Source organism: Numida meleagris, chromosome 1 (genome assembly GCF_002078875.1).
Source record: "Numida meleagris isolate 19003 breed g44 Domestic line chromosome 1, NumMel1.0, whole genome shotgun sequence".
NCBI lineage: Eukaryota > Metazoa > Chordata > Aves > Galliformes > Numididae > Numida > Numida meleagris.
In genome coordinates, this window is record NC_034409.1 from 162,801,764 (window position 1) to 162,819,742 (window position 17,979).

General features: G+C 38.3%; 1 long non-coding RNA gene across 5 annotated transcripts in view; it reads right to left on the minus strand.

Annotated features, from left to right (window-relative positions):
* The window catches only part of LOC110386958, a 225,482-nt gene that overhangs the window by 40,476 nt on the left and 167,027 nt on the right, over positions 1-17,979 (minus strand). Inside the window, exons 11-12 of one of the 5 annotated variants that reach the window (XR_002432343.1) lie at positions 16,881-16,966; positions 3,242-3,424 (exon numbers count right to left, since the gene is read on the minus strand). The exons of 1 other annotated variant lie outside the window; for it this stretch is intronic. This is a non-coding gene — a long non-coding RNA (uncharacterized LOC110386958). Of the gene's footprint in view, positions 1-2,202; positions 3,425-14,621; positions 15,017-16,880; positions 16,967-17,979 lie in introns of those variants that run through there. 3 more of the 5 variants (XR_002432342.1, XR_002432351.1, XR_002432344.1) reach the window with 3 other exon arrangements.

A 17,979-nucleotide genomic window follows, 5' to 3' on the forward strand; every position in this document is an offset into this window, starting at 1 on the left:
GGCTGAGTCTCCAAATAAACTGAAACGGTGCTTTTGGGAACCAACTGTCCCTTTTACCATGTCATACAAATGAAAAGCAGGAAACATATTGCTGTGATTCTATTTTCCAAAGGCTTGAACACATGAAAGGACTCCCCACAAAATTATTCTGTGGCAGAGAGATAATTGGTTTTAGATCTACTACTTTGTGACTGCAGAGTCCTATTGCACCCATGAAATAGTACTAGGAATGATATGATCTGCTGCTAAAGCACGTAGTCAGTTACACAGAGAGTATGTGTATGACCAATGAAGGTGTAAGAGAGACAGTGAGATGGTTTGGCATTTAACTGTAAAGAAGGGAGAACATTCTTCCTTCACATCAGGAGGAGCTGACTATGAAAATCAGCAATATTTTAGCCAGCATTACTGTATCACCAATGACAAAAAGCAGCTAGAGTTTTCTGGTACTTTTGAGATCACTAAAGAACTGAGAAAAGTGCCAGCAGCTTCCCTCTCACTCACATATGCACACACAGTAATAGGAAATTATCCAACCAAACAAAGATGAGCCATTAGAATCTAAGAATAATACCTTTTCCTCAGTACTCACACTCAGTGCATGACTATCCAGGGGAATTCCAAAGCAGAATAAATTCAGTAGGCAGAGTATTTTACATCACTAAAATGAAGATGATGCACGTAGGCCTAGAAGATTTTGTTTTCTTCATGAAAATAAAATCTGAGATTTTTATTTAGAAAGATGGATTATTTTATAATTTCAGTTTAAAGAATGATTTTGCCTTCTTGCAGATAAAGTTCAAATACTATATTTCTTCCATACTTTATATGAGAATTCCATGGAAATTGAATGGTCTCCAGTACCAGGTGTATTATAGGAATGATCTGAGTTGAGCTTTTCCATTTATGCTTCCGATAATAAAATTCACCTACTGTCTCCAACTGTGGGGGGAGATTTAACAACAAAGAGCCCAACAGACTCTGGTAGATCTTATCTCTATGAGGCCTCCGGAGTCTGGAGACAGGGCTAAGGTGTAAACAGAATAGTCTTTAGTACGCACAGCTAATGTGGTCACTTCTGGGACAGTTAAGCAACCCTTTGTTTGTTATCTACGGTGTTGTGAAGAACTTAAGGATAATTAACCGTGAGTGGATTTACTGCTTACGAGTGAAGGATATATAAGGTGTGTGTAAAACACAATAAGAAGAACTTGCTATTCAGAGAACTTGCTATTCTAAGAACTTGCTAACTTGCTATTCTGATGCCACACTGACTGGGGGAATTCTGTAACGGGACCAAGTGCCGACATCCAACCACTGTGACTATTAGGGAGAATATCATGTTGAGGGGAGTCAAACTACGTTTCCTGAAAAGAAAGGCTATCATAGGAATTTTCTTTTTCTAATTAGTATCAGATGTTAATTGCTGCATCCCTTCAGCCATGCAGTATTTCCTCCTTTTTTCTTTTGTTGAGGTGTCTACTGTGTCAGTTTTGTAGAAGAGATCACTACTTATGGAGCCCACAAGCAGCTGGTTATCTGCTCAAGTAGCACATTACAACTGAACCCAAAGAGTTTTATGTACACATGCATAAGCAGAAATATGTGTGTATGTATATGTTTATGAGTGTTTATTATTAAAAATATATATGAAATTCCCTCTAAAACATTCTATTCTGTCCTGCTTTGACCATTTGACTGCTATTAAAGATGCTCTTAAAATGTTGTAATTCTTTATAACAGCTACTTGATGGATTTTATAGTACATATTTTATCCATAGAGTAGAACCTTTGAGAAACAGGTAATTAATAAAAACTATCTTGAACACATAGCAAAGATTTAAAATAGTTGCATTTCCAAGATAACTGTTTTAGTAACAGAGATATTCCAAGTAGAATGGAGGCCCCATTGCATTAAGTGCTGTACAGTCATAGAGTCAGACAGGCTCTGCTCTGTTACGCTTGCGGCTAATTAGAGATAACAATAGGACATTACTTATTTTCATTGATACAGGAACACTCAGGGCCCACTCAGACTCCCACTAAGTTTAGTTGTAAGACTCCCACTAACACTAATAGGTTTCAAAACCCATCTCCATTGTGAATCAACTAATTCTTGAACTATAAAGCACACAAGAAAACACAATGGGAAGAAGGAACAAAAAAAAGAAAAAAGGAAAAAAATGCTAGATTATCACAGAATGTACTTTGTTCATTTATTTTGACAAGGCTATTTTAAATAATTTATGAAACTTCATAGTAACACTAATGAATTGAGCGTTCAAGTAATGAGGACTTGGTAATGTGGGGTCTTCATTATAATACTCTGCCGCTAAGCCTTTGATTAAAAGATTAAAAGAGCTGAAGCCTCCATTTCATTTATTTCTCTATTTGATTAATTTATTTTGTTTGTAGATTAGTAAATTGAGAATTTCTATTGTAATGGATTGCTTCTGGCTTTGTAACATGAAACTTGACACACCAAGACTACACTTAATACATCGTTTTACATCCTTACAGTGAATGCTCTTTCTACTCAACTAAAGTTAGGAAGATAGAATTAGATGTCTAAATTTCTTGAAAAAAGATTGTTTTCCAGCTGTGTTTCCAAGTGAGTAAGCTACACCTTTTCTCTGTCTTTCTGGTCCCCAAACCTTGCTTCCCTATATGCACAGTGATATATATATGGGTAGGTTAGGCAATACAGTTGACCAAGCCAATAACCTGGTGTTTAAGATATTTACCTGGACTACGAAGGCTTTAGTGTTCTATGGTTAAATAGACTGAAATTATTTCCCCAATATATGCTAAGCCCCACTGAAGTTATCATGTGAAAGACAAAACATATGACAATGTATTCCCTAATTTTGTCTATCAGAATATCTGCAGTGGTCTATATATATTACATGCCTTTTAAAAAATATCAAAAAAGCATTGCAAATAGTTAAGAAATAGACTTCTAAACCAGATAACTTTCAAAATAATGGTATCTGTAACTGATCTTCTTGGAGATCAGTTCTTTACCAAAATGGATTAAAAAGCTAGCACATGTTTGACCCTGTTTTAATCTACAGGTCTTCTCTGTGTTTGGATGACAAGCCAAATGTATTTGTACCAAGCAGACAGGGCTTAAATGGGAGCTAATGTGTTAACTTGAAAAGCATCTGCTCACAAGCACATCTGTAATGATGACTGTAAGCTTCTAATAAGTGAAAGAACTGTAAAAGTAAATGATCCATACATGTTCTTGAAGAAACCCTGCTGTCATTAAGATCGGCCTCTGCATGGATACATCAATAGTATAGTTACAAATTCTGTTGCAGATCACTTCATCTTCTAGGTTATGTGATAGAGAAAGACAGATCTTATCCTGGAGTGTAGGATAAAACGATTTCACAGAGGAAGCCATCATCTAGCTAGATTTCTAAGGGGAAAAAAAAAAAGAAAGAAAAAAACACCCTGTAGTTTTGTAATCCACTATTATAATAGCTCTAATTATGCACATACAGAGATTATATTAATGAGATATTTCTGCACACAATCATAATATTCTAGGTTAGTCTTACTAAACAGTAGTCACTGTATACAATTGGTATATTTTTGATACATATTGATTAGTTTTTAATGGGAGAGAGATTTTGACAACTCTATAATTTTTTTTTCGTTACTGAAAAGTTCTGTAGGAAAAAAAATAAGACTTGGACAATTTCTTTTTAACCGTGGAAAATTTTTGTCATAGGACTTTTCAGAAATTTTGGAATTCTGCAGTTTGAGGACTTTTTTTCTCTCTATCCAGATTTTCTTATTTATCTATTACATTTGTAGTACACTGCTATAGCAATATGTTACTGGCCTTGGCAGCCACATCACAGTGGTTAAAACACTGCTTTTATTTTTAAAACACAAGTAATCTGCCTCTGACTGAATTTTTATATCTTTTGTTTCTGTTTTAATGGAAGGGTTGGCATTTATGACATTTACGAAATTTAAACGGATGCTGTTAAATGTGTCAATATCTTATTATGACCATAAACTGCTATAGGCAGGCACAATTATGACCAACTGCCATAAAATGCAGATAGAGACATATTGTCAAAGCAAAAGCTTTGTTAGCTTCATATGAGGCATCTAATTGTAAGTACTCTCAAACATACTATACAGTGCTGTATCATAAAGTAGGGTCTGATTCTGCATTTGATGGTAGAATTAGCAAGCAAGCGCTAATGTGGGTACTCTGTAGTCATTTTGGATGGGATTCAAGTCACTTATCTGCAACCATTTAACAGTTAAACTTCTAGTCTAAGAGAGTTATCTAAGTTCCCATGAAAAGGTGATGAAGAGAGATGAGCACAAACATAGGGGGATTCATCATAGCCTAAAACAGTTGCCTACCACATGTCAGCTAAATACCTGATTGGGATGGTTTCTGTCCCCACTGTCTGTTGAGGGAGTCTTGAAAAAACATTGTCTGCACAATCCGCATTCAAAACTGACAGTCACTGACTCTCAGGACTTTTATCTACTATAAATAATACTACAGAAACAGACATTATTCTGGGATGACTTGAAGTGTAACCTTTGCTATTTATTCTCAATCTCCCTAGAGACAGAAAATGTATCATGCACAATCCCTTTTGACATTTACTAATATCTCCGCTGATCTTGCTAATTTTACATCTTGAAACATTACATCAGTGAAGCTAACCAACGAAATAGAATAGAGTTACAAAATTGGATCCTAAATGCCATATATCTTTCTTTAGTGGAATGTGAGAGAGGGATCGACAGCCTGTTTCCTGCATACATGTATCTACAGGATGGATCATTCCTGCGACTATGAGAATAAAAAAATATGTAAAATAAGTTTTGTGGCTTAGATACATTAACTATATTACATACAAGGGCTACTCCAAAAGTAATGTCTCCTATTTTACTATGTTGGCCCACAGCAGCAGAGGTGGATCTTGGTAGTATCACAGTAGAGGCTGAACCTTCCCACCAATATTCTGCTACATTTCGTTGCTGTGCAACAGACAGCAGCATAGGAGCAGTCCAACAAAATGGTGTCTGACACGGAAATGCATATAAAGCAGAAGTGCATCACTGAATTCCTCCGTGTCTAAGAAAAAGTGCGTCCATTGACTTTCACTGATGCTTGCTGAATGTTTATGGAGACCAAATAGCGGATATCAGCACAGTGAGGTGGTGAGTGGTGCATTTCAGCAGTGGTGACAGCGGGTCACCTCTGCTGATGCAGATATTTCCAAGCATGGCATGCAGGCTCTTGTTCATCACCGGTGAAAATGCAAAGCTAATGGTGGTTACTATGTCAAAAAATAGTGTTCTGAAGTTCAGAAATTGCTCTATCAAATAACGTTATTGTGCTCTTTGTATCAATTGTAGCTTCCATGGAAATGAATAGGTGCTATTACTTTCAGAGCAACCTACATAGTTCATATGCAGCCCAAGGCAATTCCCCTTCACTCAGCGAGGTCCAGGCAAGTCAAAAGGTTGGACATCCATGCATTAAGATCTTTGAAAAAAAGTAACTCCAAATTATACAAATGAATGTGCATGTCACAAATGCATTACACAAAACTGAACTAAGACCAGCTCTGCTTAGGAAAATTACTGAGTTTTCAAAAATTTCTGCTCGATTTTGAAGAAAGGAGGGAGAGAATGTCCCATGAAGCAAACTGCAAAAATGCACATTGCTATAATGACTGCAGAACACTTGCTCTAAACTGAGATCTTGAACATTTGTTGTCCCTTTCATGAATTACTGCTTTAGCTTACCTATGTCCCTTTCACGTACACTTTTTCTGTTTTTACCCATACTCCTGTCCTGAAGCCCTTTGCTAATTTCTGCTGAGAGTGAGTGCATGTAGCATCCGCACAGCTTTCTGCTTTCAGGGGCTCATATGCTGTAAATGACTTGCTGTTAGTCAGACAGGGACTCTGGCAAAGGCATCTCTCAGACTCCTGCCTACCACAACTGGTTATCACAGTAAATGTGTGTGCAATCATTGAGAGATTTCCATTTATGAAGCTCCTAGCCCTATTTCAAATGTAGTTCTGAGAGATGCTTAACACTGACAAGGTCTATGAAGAGCAGTGTGGCATACAAGTGGACTTGCCTATTTATTTACTGAAATACCTTTCCTCCTGTGTCACATACAAATAGAAAGGGACGGCTTGGCAAAGCTGCCTTACAGATTTAAATAGCCAGTGACCAAGCGGTTGTTGCTTGTCTGTTCACTGCTAAAAGGAAGCATGCCTTCTAAGAGGCAAACACAATCTCAACTCCAGCTCTATTTTTCACTTATAAATAGGCCCATTTACTACCCTCCAGGGACTACAACTTAAGTACTAACCCAGGAGCAAAGTACTTTTAATACATTTAATTTCTACCTCAGGATCAGAAGGCACTATAAATGTTTACGCTGGGTCTAATGTGGAATAGTTGAGTACAACTAAAATTTTCTAATCCCCACTAAACTTTTTCACTTCACTGGAAGTGTACTGTATAGAACTAATACTTTTAGGAGATAAATATTTGTTTTCTGGTATGCAAACATAATTGAAAATTGCAAACATGCTATGAGTCCGTAAAACAGAAAATAATGTGTAACTTTATTTGGTAACAGTATATAATCTTAAAATACATTAAATTCCCTTTCTTTTATTTTAACTTTTATAACATAATTCTATCTCCTTTCTAGAAATAATTTAATTTGAGGTTACTTAATTTAAGGGTCCGATGCCTTTTCCAAGTTTCAAAGCACATTTTTCCTAAGGGCTGACATTTAAAACTCCAAAACTAAAATCACAATAATTTTCTTCATATCCACATTACATGTTATGTCAGAAAAGGTTCTGCCGCAATACAATGCAATATGTCTATATTAAGAGGCCATTATGATCATTTATTTTGTGGAGAAATGATGAACTCTCTGCTATAATAAGATTTTTTCCATACATCACTAAAAGGATAGCCAAAAAACAATCCTCCTTTAAGATTCAAAACGATGATGTGAAATTTATTACAGAGATAGCTTAAAAATCATTTTGGGGTAACCTTTATTTTTTGCTCCTTATCACTAGATGACAGCAGCATATATCAGAAAATTTGCATAAGAGAAGACCAAGACATTTTGATCTGATCAGACAGAAACTCTCCTACGACCAACCAAGAAGAAACTAATAGAAAAGGGGACAGCTACAGCCTATGTCATCAGCTGCTAAAGAAAGTGGTGCAAAATTCAGTACAGACAAACAGTAAGGTGAGATCATCTCTCTTTCCCAGGACCAGAAAGAAAAATACCCCTGTAAGAAGGATTATGTGACTCCCCCTCTACTGATCCTACATAAGATGCAGGAAGTCCATGGGAAGACATGGAAGGGGGTGGGGGGGGAAGTTGAAATTTAGAAGACCAGCATAGCAGAGAGAAAAAGGATTCATCTTGTTAGAGTTTTGGTTTGACAGCTTATTAAAAGATGGTTTTTGCTTGATAACTTTTCTTACTCCTACTTCTTCTCTGGAAGCTTCCTTTTCTCAGATGTCTCCTGGGGAGAGGTAGAAGTCTGTAGAATCACCTCATCTGTGGTGGGAGTCATCTCCCCTAATTGCAACCATCTGAAAGCTTGGTGTTTAGTCTGAGCCAGTCACCTGGGCTTCCTTGATACGTACCTCCTATGGCAGTTCATGGCCTCCTAAGATAAGCAGCTGAAATAACTAAAATGAGTTACTCCACAGTGGTGCCTGTTAGCAAGAACATGATAGATAAGGCAGCTAGAGATGAGATAAAAACTGCAGAGTTGGTATTGCCTATGTGGCTCGAGAGGAGATTGGTGGGGCAAAAGTTACCCTGGGAATCTCAGTGATCTCAGACATATGTGTGTCCTAGAAGAATGTGATAACGGGACAAATTCCAGACAAATGAGGGGACTTTACAAGCATTTACCCCAGTTGTTTGTTTTGAGAGCTGCATTGTGGGACAGAATGATCTAGTGAGTATTCACAACCTCAGGGTATTTTGTGAACTGTGTAGAGAACATACTCAGGACTGTTTCCCTCTTAGATATTTTGGAGTAGGGCCCTTATGCACTATGCATTAAGGGGCAAAAAGCAGTTCAGAAAGATCTCAGCCCTGTTTTCCTCAGATACCCAAACTGAGAATGAGAGATATGAGTAGGGTAAACAAACAAAAAAATGCCTTTCCATTCACCTTAAGAAGGTGTTAGCAGTAAAGGAGTTAATTCTGTCTCACATACGCAAACCAAGAAAATTTCTCAGATATGCGTGTGCTGAAAGTTCACCATGGACCTTATTGCTGAATTTCTTTCAGTATTATTTTACTTTAGAGCCTGCCCTCGTTTTTGGTGATATCCCTTCGTTTGCCTTACAGGCTACAGCAGAAAGTTATTTTGAATGCAGAGCTAAATGCAAAAAGAATGCAAGTAAGTTCATCTGTGGATGCATACATTTACTAAGTACAGGATGTTTAGCATCTTTCCCTTTGGCTTTATTTATAAGACATTCATTCTCTCTCCACAGGTGAATGAAAACCAATAGGCTCACACAACCTGTTTACAAATATGTCCTGTTTTTATCTATGATTACTTCACAGCACTGCTGTGCTTCTCTGATGTGCTGGGCTTCAGTCACAGTCCTGATATAAGCAATGTGTTACTTTCCCAACCAAAGAAAATGTAATTTAAACAAGCTTGTCAACAGTAGGGCCCAGCAGGCAGGTGAGGCAAGGAATCCGAAGGAGGGTCAGACTCCCTGGTATTTCTCTGCTAGCACAGAAGATTAGAAGATAATGCTTCTCATTTGGAAGAAATGAATGAAATCTGAAAGTGCAATGCATCCTCAAAAGTTTATAGTGCAAGGGAGGTATTTGCTTGACATCAAACTAGTGACAGTAATAACAGCTGCGTGGAAGTGATGTTTCACAGCACAGTACATGTGGTGCTGTTCCATGACCTGATAGTCAGCCTCGGGCCTTTTGTACAGAAATGTTATGAAATTCTTACAGCTCTAACCCAGCAAAGCCTGCTCCCTCACCTCCCTCACCACCATGTCTGCTTGTTTCCTTTTCTGGATGGGGCAAGGATTCTTGTTCTTCCGTTCCTTGCAGGGAACAAATTATCAATCTATCTGCCACTCCCTTGATAAAGAAGGCAATGAACACTGGGCATAAACTGTTGCGTATCAATTCATTATTGCCTCTAGAAATAGAAATAATCTATTTTTTGTTGTTGTTGTTTTTCTCACAGGAATAATTTGCCTTGTCAGCCTAACAAACAATATCAACAGCTCCCTAAACTGTAGCAGAAGCATTAACTTCATGTTCTAGAAATTTATGGCAAAAGGCTTCATCAGAAAACTTCCATGAGATGGTTCAGTTGCTCCTCAAGACCTGAGAACTGCTTACTGAAAGCAAAGTTCATCTGAGGTCTGTTTTTACTGTGACCTCTGTGAGTGGCTGAAATCTTTAAATCAGTATTCATCTTACTCCATAATGCTCTGTTGCTGTAACAAGGTGCATGTAGTCGAAGCTGAATGAGGATAATTTTTTTTGTACTCTGAAACAGTGAATGAAAAAAATAAAGCTGGTTCAAGCTGTTTCCTTTTGCTTCCTTATACCTTTCTTTAATTTTAAATGTTTGATGCGAATCTTGTCATTCTAGGGTTTTGCCAGACTAAATAATATTTAAGAGATTTTTTTTTCCTATTATAAAGAAAAAAAAGTTTTTATTAAGAAATAAAAGTATTTATTTCTGGGAGTATGCTACTGAAGCTGAGACCTGTTGGAGTCCTGTGTTCCCATTCCTGGCTGCTGGAGCCAAGCACGGCGTGTGCTGGGATGCTGGGATTCCCTCTGTATCACTCCTGTGTGGCTGCTGCTAGTCTCATTTTGAGCTTTGGCCAGAGGTAGGGCTGAGCACGTAGCCCAGAGACATGTGCACATACCCGCTGCACAGAGGACAATATGGTCACACAGGCTGCCACAGGCAAGCACTGCCCTTAGCAGCTCTCACATATAGGATCACCAAAACTCACAGAAAACAGAACTGTTAAAATCAGTCCTGCTCCTTCTTCTGTGAAAATCCTGTAAGTGAAAGCACACATCCTCACTCTCTTAATTGCCGCATACACCCACAATCACAGTCTCAAGATGGCCTCTGTCTAACATCCATACCTGGACCTTAAGTCCATTTGCTAACTTCTGGCACAGACCCTGAGCCCTTCCAGATGGTCATTGCCTCCTACCTACTAGCTAGTCCGGTTCCTAACATTTAGCTATCTCACACATATATCATCACCTTTGCTTCCTCAGTTGCTGTCACATACGTATATTGGTCCTGCGGTTGGAATCCCCCTTTCCAGCTACTGACATGGAGACTTTGCAGCATTCACACATAGGGGATAAGAAGTGAGACCACACAGAAGAAATCAGTTGGTAGGAAGACTCAGTAACAAGATAGGCAGCTGCCACCTTTATTCCCTCCTCTCTATTTTACTGAGCCTATCTCTTTCCAATTCACCCTGACCCTTCCCCTTCTCCACCTTTGGCCCTTTCCCTGAACATCTTACAGAAAGATCTGAAGAGTACCACAAACAGAGTTCAGTATCTGATAATACTGATATTAGTCTTATTTCTCCCTCTCATCAATTACAAAGTAGAGAATGACTCATTTCAAGACTATGTCTGAGTTCTGCCTCTAATGGATTGTGGACTGGCTACAGAGAAATTCTGCTCTTTGCTGTTGTCTCTGTTATTCCTCAGTTATGGGTCCTTAAAAAGGTAGTTCAACGAACAACTTGGTTTTTTTCACCCCACACAAATCCATGCAGCATTTTTTTTTACCTCCACATTTTAGAAGAAGCCTTAGCCATCCGGAATGGGCAAGGCAATGGCGCAGGTTTGAGAAACATACTGCAGGCATAGAATTCATCCCCTTGTGCGGCCACCCTGCAAGCTTTGGGTGCTCAGGCACTTTGGCTGGCAGCCTTCTGCCTGATCCTCGCGGGATGGAGCACCCGTGAGCTGCAGATGTGGGGTCCCCGGAGCGTGATCCACCCCCCCCCCCCTTCCCCCTGCACACAGTGCTGCTCTCCCCTCAGCCCGAGCATCCCGAGCAGCAGCTGCGAGCAGAAAAACGGTCTCTGTGGTCTCACTGCTCCCCCTTTTGGAGTCTAGCGAGAAAGGAATGCGGTGGCAAGGGAGAAGAAATCGGGTTGAGGCAGAGAGAGAGAGGTGTGAGCAGAGCAGGGGCCGGTGGCTGAAGCAGCATTCAGGAACAGAGCACACTGAGAGAATGGGGTGGGGTAGGGGGACAGAAACAAAAAAGGGTTTGTAGAGGCTGACAACAGAGAGAGGAGGGGAATGTCGGGGCGGGGGGTGGGTAGGCTGTGGAAGAAATAAAGGACAGGAGCAGGAGAAAGAACTGAAGCTGGATTAAAAGCTGGGGAAGGAGAGAGAGATTTAAGCTGATAGCAATGTAAAGTAGGAATTTGAGCAGAGAGGGGCTTCAGAGGAGATTGTGGGAATTTTGGTCTGGAGAGCGTGAAATCAGTAGGATAAATTCCCGCTTCAGTGAGGAATTTTTTTTTTTCTTTTTTTTTTTTTCCATCATTAGTATCTGGGAAATAGCTGTGTAATTCAATCCGCTGGTGAAATCCTGATCTTATTCGGTTCTCGTGGCTGATCCACATGTAAAGTAACAGCCTTACACAATCATTAGTCATATGTAAAACTTTCCTAATGTTCTTTAATGCAGAGAAATATGCCAAGAGTTCTGCAGCCCGTATTAGCAGATGTGTGTGGTGTGACATAGTTAAAGCTTTAACCGAAGTTTTTCTCTTTTCCTCAGCTAGAAATATTTCTCTTGGACATATCTCTTTTTTCTTGTTTTTAAGTAAATGTCTGACAGTTCTGGGCTCACTTGCAGTAGCTATTTTTTGTTTGTTTGTTTTGTTTTTCTCTCTTACAAATACTTCCCCCGATGCTATGCTGACCTTTTGAATTCTTTCCATCTCAGCAGCTTCATCTTAGGAAGACAGTCCTCCCAGGCTTCCCCCTGCTCCCTCTTTCTCCTTTTAACCAAGTACTACTGGGTAAATAGATCCATATTATCAACAACAATGCACTGCAATTCAGACACTTTAGCAGGAGCTGCCTATTAAGTATTTTTCACTCAAGACTTTCCAAGGTGCCACAAGTAAATACTTAAAGTAAATGTCAAGCTTTCTTCCAACTTTCAAGAAAAAAAATCAGGGAATATTTCAAGGACATTACAAGGATTTTTACTTAATCATATTTTGTATCCCATGCTGCATAATGGCTGAGTTCTTCAGCTGTGGGGGTATTTATCAAGGAGATATGAATTTTGGTATAACTGTTCTTAAACATTTTCCTCTCACATTCTTTTCCTTTCTGTTAGCTTAATCATGGCCTACATGCTGGAGCAAACATTCAGCAAGCATCATTCAGTGAGAGTCTGTGAATGTCAGTGGGTGCAATTTTCCTTACACATGGAGGAATTCAGTGACACGCCCGTGCTTCATACATACTTCCATGTCAGACTGCATTCTGTCAGACTGCCCCTCGGCTGCCACTGCCTCAGGGCGACAAAATGTGACAGAATATTGGCAGGAAGGTTCAGCCTCTTCGTGGTGGTGATGATACCACTAACATCCACCTCTGATGTTGTGGACCAACATAAGAAAATATGTTGGGCATTACTTTCCGAGCAGCCCTCATATATTTGTATGTGGCATGATTCTTATTGCTTTTAACGAACATAATCAATGCAAAGAAAAAAAAATAGTATAACTAACAGAATGTGTACACATCAAGGTAACATAATGTGGTCCTCTAACTGTAGGATTTTATCTGTGTGTTACTGATTTAGAGGTAAGGATGCAAATATTTTCTCTTTATAGGTGAGGAGGTAACTTCTTTTTGGATAAATATCACCTTTGTTGTATCTCAGTGAATGGTAAAGTGCTGACTACACATACTGAAGTCATTTCATTTCACTAACAAAGGGGGAAAAAAAAGACAAGTGCTGTTAAAAGAAAAGTCTATTCCTTACACACTGGTAAGTGTTTCAAATTCATAGGCTTTACTAGAATTTTATACCCAAATCTTGAGTTTTCCTGAATTACTCATGGTAGATTCTTGTTTCTCATTCTTAAAATACAACTGCCCTTTGCATAAGCTAAGATTTATTCTACTTAACTGTCTCAAATAGAGTATAGAGATTCTCTTACTAGTCAATCGAGAGATAAGCAAGTCTGCTAAATTTAGATTAATCCCACAAGATAAGCAACTCTAATAAATTTAGATTAGTCCCACTTATTTTAGGAAGGGGTAAAGGTGCTGCTCTCTTTCCATTAACAAGAGAAAAGACCTAAATAATTCACCCTAATTAGACAACTGTCTTCTAGATAGCTAACGTTAGATGAGATGAATCCCAACTTTAAATATTCTATGTCTGTTGTTTTAGCTGAATCTAATGCCAAGGTACAAACAAAGGACTAAACTGGATTGGAATACACTTCAAAAGGAAAATCTGCCATTACATCACATTGTGTGAACTGACTTTTCAGACATATCTTCTCAGAGAAAACTCTTTTTTTCCATCAAATCCTTCTCTGTCATTACCTTTTTTTTTTTTTTTTTGTATAATGAGATACAGAGACAGTCTGACCTGCAACTCTATTACATTTTCCTTTCTCTGTCATTTCACCTTAAGACCATGATGAAAAGCACAATAGAATTATCTTTTCTCGACATTTACAGATCATACATTTAGACGTTAGGATCAGGATCTAGGCATTAATAATACATAGCAGCAGATACTGTTTATTGTTAGTAAAATATTACAATATATTAATAGAAAAAGTTCTACCATTCCATTTAAATCTCATATCTCAATTACACATACAATTGTGTAAGTAACGTTAAGCATTTTTAGTCATAGTTGGAATGCTATTAACAATTTTTTAAAATCCCACTACTCAGTAAATTCATTGTTTTCACAGAAATTTCTTTAATGTATTTTTGCAAACAAATTTCCCTAAGACAAGTAAAACAAATGTGCTCTTTTAGTTATCAGTGGTTCCCTGTCAGAACGGAAGTAGTTTGATATTTCTTGGGAAAGGAAGACTGAGCAGAGATGTCATTAATGTTTACAAATGTCTAAAGTGAAGTGGGAGGCAAATGGATGAGCCAGGCTCTTCTCGGTGGTGCGTAGTGACAGGACAAGGAGCAGTGGCCTAAGACTTGAACATAGGAAGTTCCATGCTAACATGCAGAAGAACTTCGTTATGGTAAGAGTTTCAGAGCACTGGAACAGGTTGCCTAAAGAGGTTGTGGAGCCTCTTTCTATGGAGATGTTCAAGACCTGTCTGGATGCCTACCTGTGAGACTTATTGTAGGGTACCTGCTTTAGTGGAAGGGTTGAACTCAATGATCTCTTGAGGCCCCTTCCAACCCCTGCAATTCTGTGATTCTGGACGATTATTCCATTGCCCAGTTCTACCAAAATTTTTATCAGTGACTTAAATTTTAACCAGTGACTAAAGCTGGGGGAATCTGGAATAACATTGAAGAACAGGATTCAAGGACTCGAAATGGTTTTGGCAAACGAGAGAGATACTATGGAGAAAATTAAATAGGGTCAAATCTAGTCAAGGCAAATACAGGATGGACACCATAACACTTTTCTGGAAAAGGATTTTGGAATTACATTTAATCACAAGCTGAAGAAAGAATAATGTCAGCACTCTTGTAGAAGATGAGGGGCTGAGAGCTCTCTCCAGTGAAGCACTCAAGTCGCTAAGCCTGACCAACACAGCAGCACTGGCAGAAAGGGGCAAGCAGTGGTAGTAGCATGCTGCTGCATGGGGTAGAGGCTCCATCTGCCCCCATCTACAAAGCTGTGAGGATTGGTTGATGCAGCTGATGGCTGTGATGCCATTCAGAGGAATCTTGATAAGCTGGAGAAATTGGCAGAAAGGGATTTAATGAATTTTACCTGTCACTATGACCTTCTCCTATTGTTTAATTGTGTTTTGAAAATAATACTCTAAGCACTATTCCATACTCTAGTATTCCATATATGTTCATAGACATGTAAGTTTTCTATCTTATTAATATTCATCTTGTGTTATTTAGATAGCTGCTTTATTTTATCATTGTTACCTAATTTGGTGGAAAACTTACATGCTGATTTACTCTATTGCTTTAGCTTTAGTCCTGGTATGGTTTTTGTTTTTTTTTTTACATTTTGACTTTCTAATTGCTTGAAGAAATTAGAAGGCCATGGCAAATCAATTGACAAATTATACCACGGTCCTACTCTTATCAATGTAATTTTTTCTTGTTTCATATTTTTTTTAATTTTAATTTTATCTATAGTCCTTAATTATGTATGTTACAGATATGTTACATTGCCTGTGTACAAGTACTGAAGGGGTTTAATTAACAAAGCAGGTGGAATTAAGCTGTTAGAAAGGACAAAAATGCGAAACTAGGGACAAGAAATTAAATAAAATGTAGGCTATGTACTAGAGAAACATTCTCAAATGTATGATTATTTAAATTGTGCTGATCCAAAGAATTAAGTGGAAGCTGAGTCACATGGGTGATTTCAGACTATGCCGGGTAATACATCATATCAAAAAACAAGGGTTTGGAGGGCATCTAGCGTATATCAGATAATTTTTGCCAAACTATAAATGGACATTATTGGACATTTTTGTTACTACTGATGAACTATGCCTATAATGCTACAGTGTTAAAATATAGTTAAGTTCTTCACACTTTGTTTGTCAAAAGGTAGAGCCAGTGTTAGGAAATAATCCCCATCTCAACAACTTATAACTTCTGCAGTCTGTAGACATATAAATTACTGATTCACAGGACACTTCTGTTGTTTCAGAGGGCATTATTATACATCAAGATCGAAAGGATCCTCAACTTTTAAAGGTTTTATTTAAACTGTGAATTATTTCTTTCCTTCCTAGGTATTAGATTGAGCTATTTGTCTATATTCAACAAGAGAGTTATAAATACTAGTCCAATTGTTAAGTAGTTGCAAGGATTTATAGACACCTGGTAGATAAATAATAACGGAAGGTTTTCTTCTAAATGATGCTAGAAGTTAATAGTAGTAGCAGAGTGCAGAGATTACATAACCTTTCAAAAGTATTTTATATCAGTGCTATCTTATGAAATAGTACCATAACTTTTGGGATACTTTGAGTGATCTGTAAAGCGTATGTTTTGATTTTAAATATGTATTCAGAGAAAAAAATGAGTTCTTAAATTCCTGCTGTTTTGTATCCTACAGATTCAGCTGTCTACATTGAAATGGCTCCGTGACTTCCCATGCACAGGCATCTTTTACATATACTCATTTTGTTTGCTGCATTGTAATGTTTCAATTGCTTTGGCGGAACTCTGGCACAAAACTGGGAACGTTATTGTTTGCAGATGTTCATAGAGTTTGATGCCATTTTCTGAGGGACCATGTCTTTTTATCCTGCATGGGAATTCTATACCTGTAAATAAAATCTGAAGCATTCTTTAGGGCAGTACTGCATGTTCCTTTGTTGTTGTTCTGAATTTCAAAAGGCTATGTAAACACTGTCATTGTTATCTCCTCTAGCTTTTACAGGGCAAGATGCTTTTCTTCAAGTAAAGAGGGAAATAACATACTGACTTGATACCAGATTCCTGCTGAACAGGACAAGCTGACTGCTAGCACCAATGCAGGGAAAATTAATCCTTAAACATAGCATACTGATTAATCTTTAACATATTTTAAAACAATACCAAGAGAGCATCCTCAATACTCACTCAAGCCTTTTGGTGATTTCTCTTTACGTCTGAAAATCCACAATGTTGAAGGAGTTAGAAGCGGAAGTGACACCACAAAGGAATCCCTAGCAAGAAAGGGAACGTGACAGCATGTGGGTCATGCATACATCACAGGACACTTAGGCTGCACATTTTTTCACCCTCTCATCTAGCCTACGAGCACTTTTACATGCTAACCCCACCCCTGTGTTTTGATTCCATGTGGCACAGATATTGACTATGGAAGTCCCACAAACGTGTGGCTGTTCTTTTGTGCTTTTTATATTATTATTTTTAACAGAGCGTTGTTGATCTCAGTCAGGTCAGACATCCTGTCAGAGTTCAATGTTGACACATCAATGACAACATGGTTCAGAACAGTCAAAAGTTTACAGCATATAATAAAAACTGAATTGAAGTCAAGCATGCTATTCTCTTGTGGCCTGAGTGGGACTGGAGGCAACCAGTGATTTGTAGGCACCATTACTTCCCAGATGTTCACCGTATCTAGCCTTTGGCAAGGTGTCAAGGACAAAGAATAATCAGTCTTTCAGATATCACTTTTGAAATGCTATGCCCTCTGCTTCCTTCAGGTGACTCATTCTTCCCGTGTTGTCAAGAACCACTGATGAAAGCTGACTACATCCAAAGGCCTCTGACAAGTGAAGCATCCCTGATACATGGAGAAAATGATACTGTGCAATCAGTACTCACAGAACATACCATGGGTGATGAATGAGTTACTGCTATGGCAACATTTTGGTGAACTTCCAGATTTAAGACAGAACCAGAAGAGATCTTGGGCCCAGGAGGAATATGATCACACTGGGAAGAAACCTGAGGAATTTTTAAGCTGATTTCAGAGTTCCCATAAATTTAGCTGCTGTTTTATGGATGGTGACAATATCCTATCCTTACAGCAAATCCGTGCATTTAAAATAGGGTAGACATACTGCAGGAGCATGAAAATGATGTGAAAATCGATTGTACTAATGCAGGGCAGTGCTCACAAGGCAATAGCTATTAAGAAGGCATTTCTGTTTTAATACATTTTTTAATCCTTTACATAAATAATATATGCAGTGTAATAAAACATTAC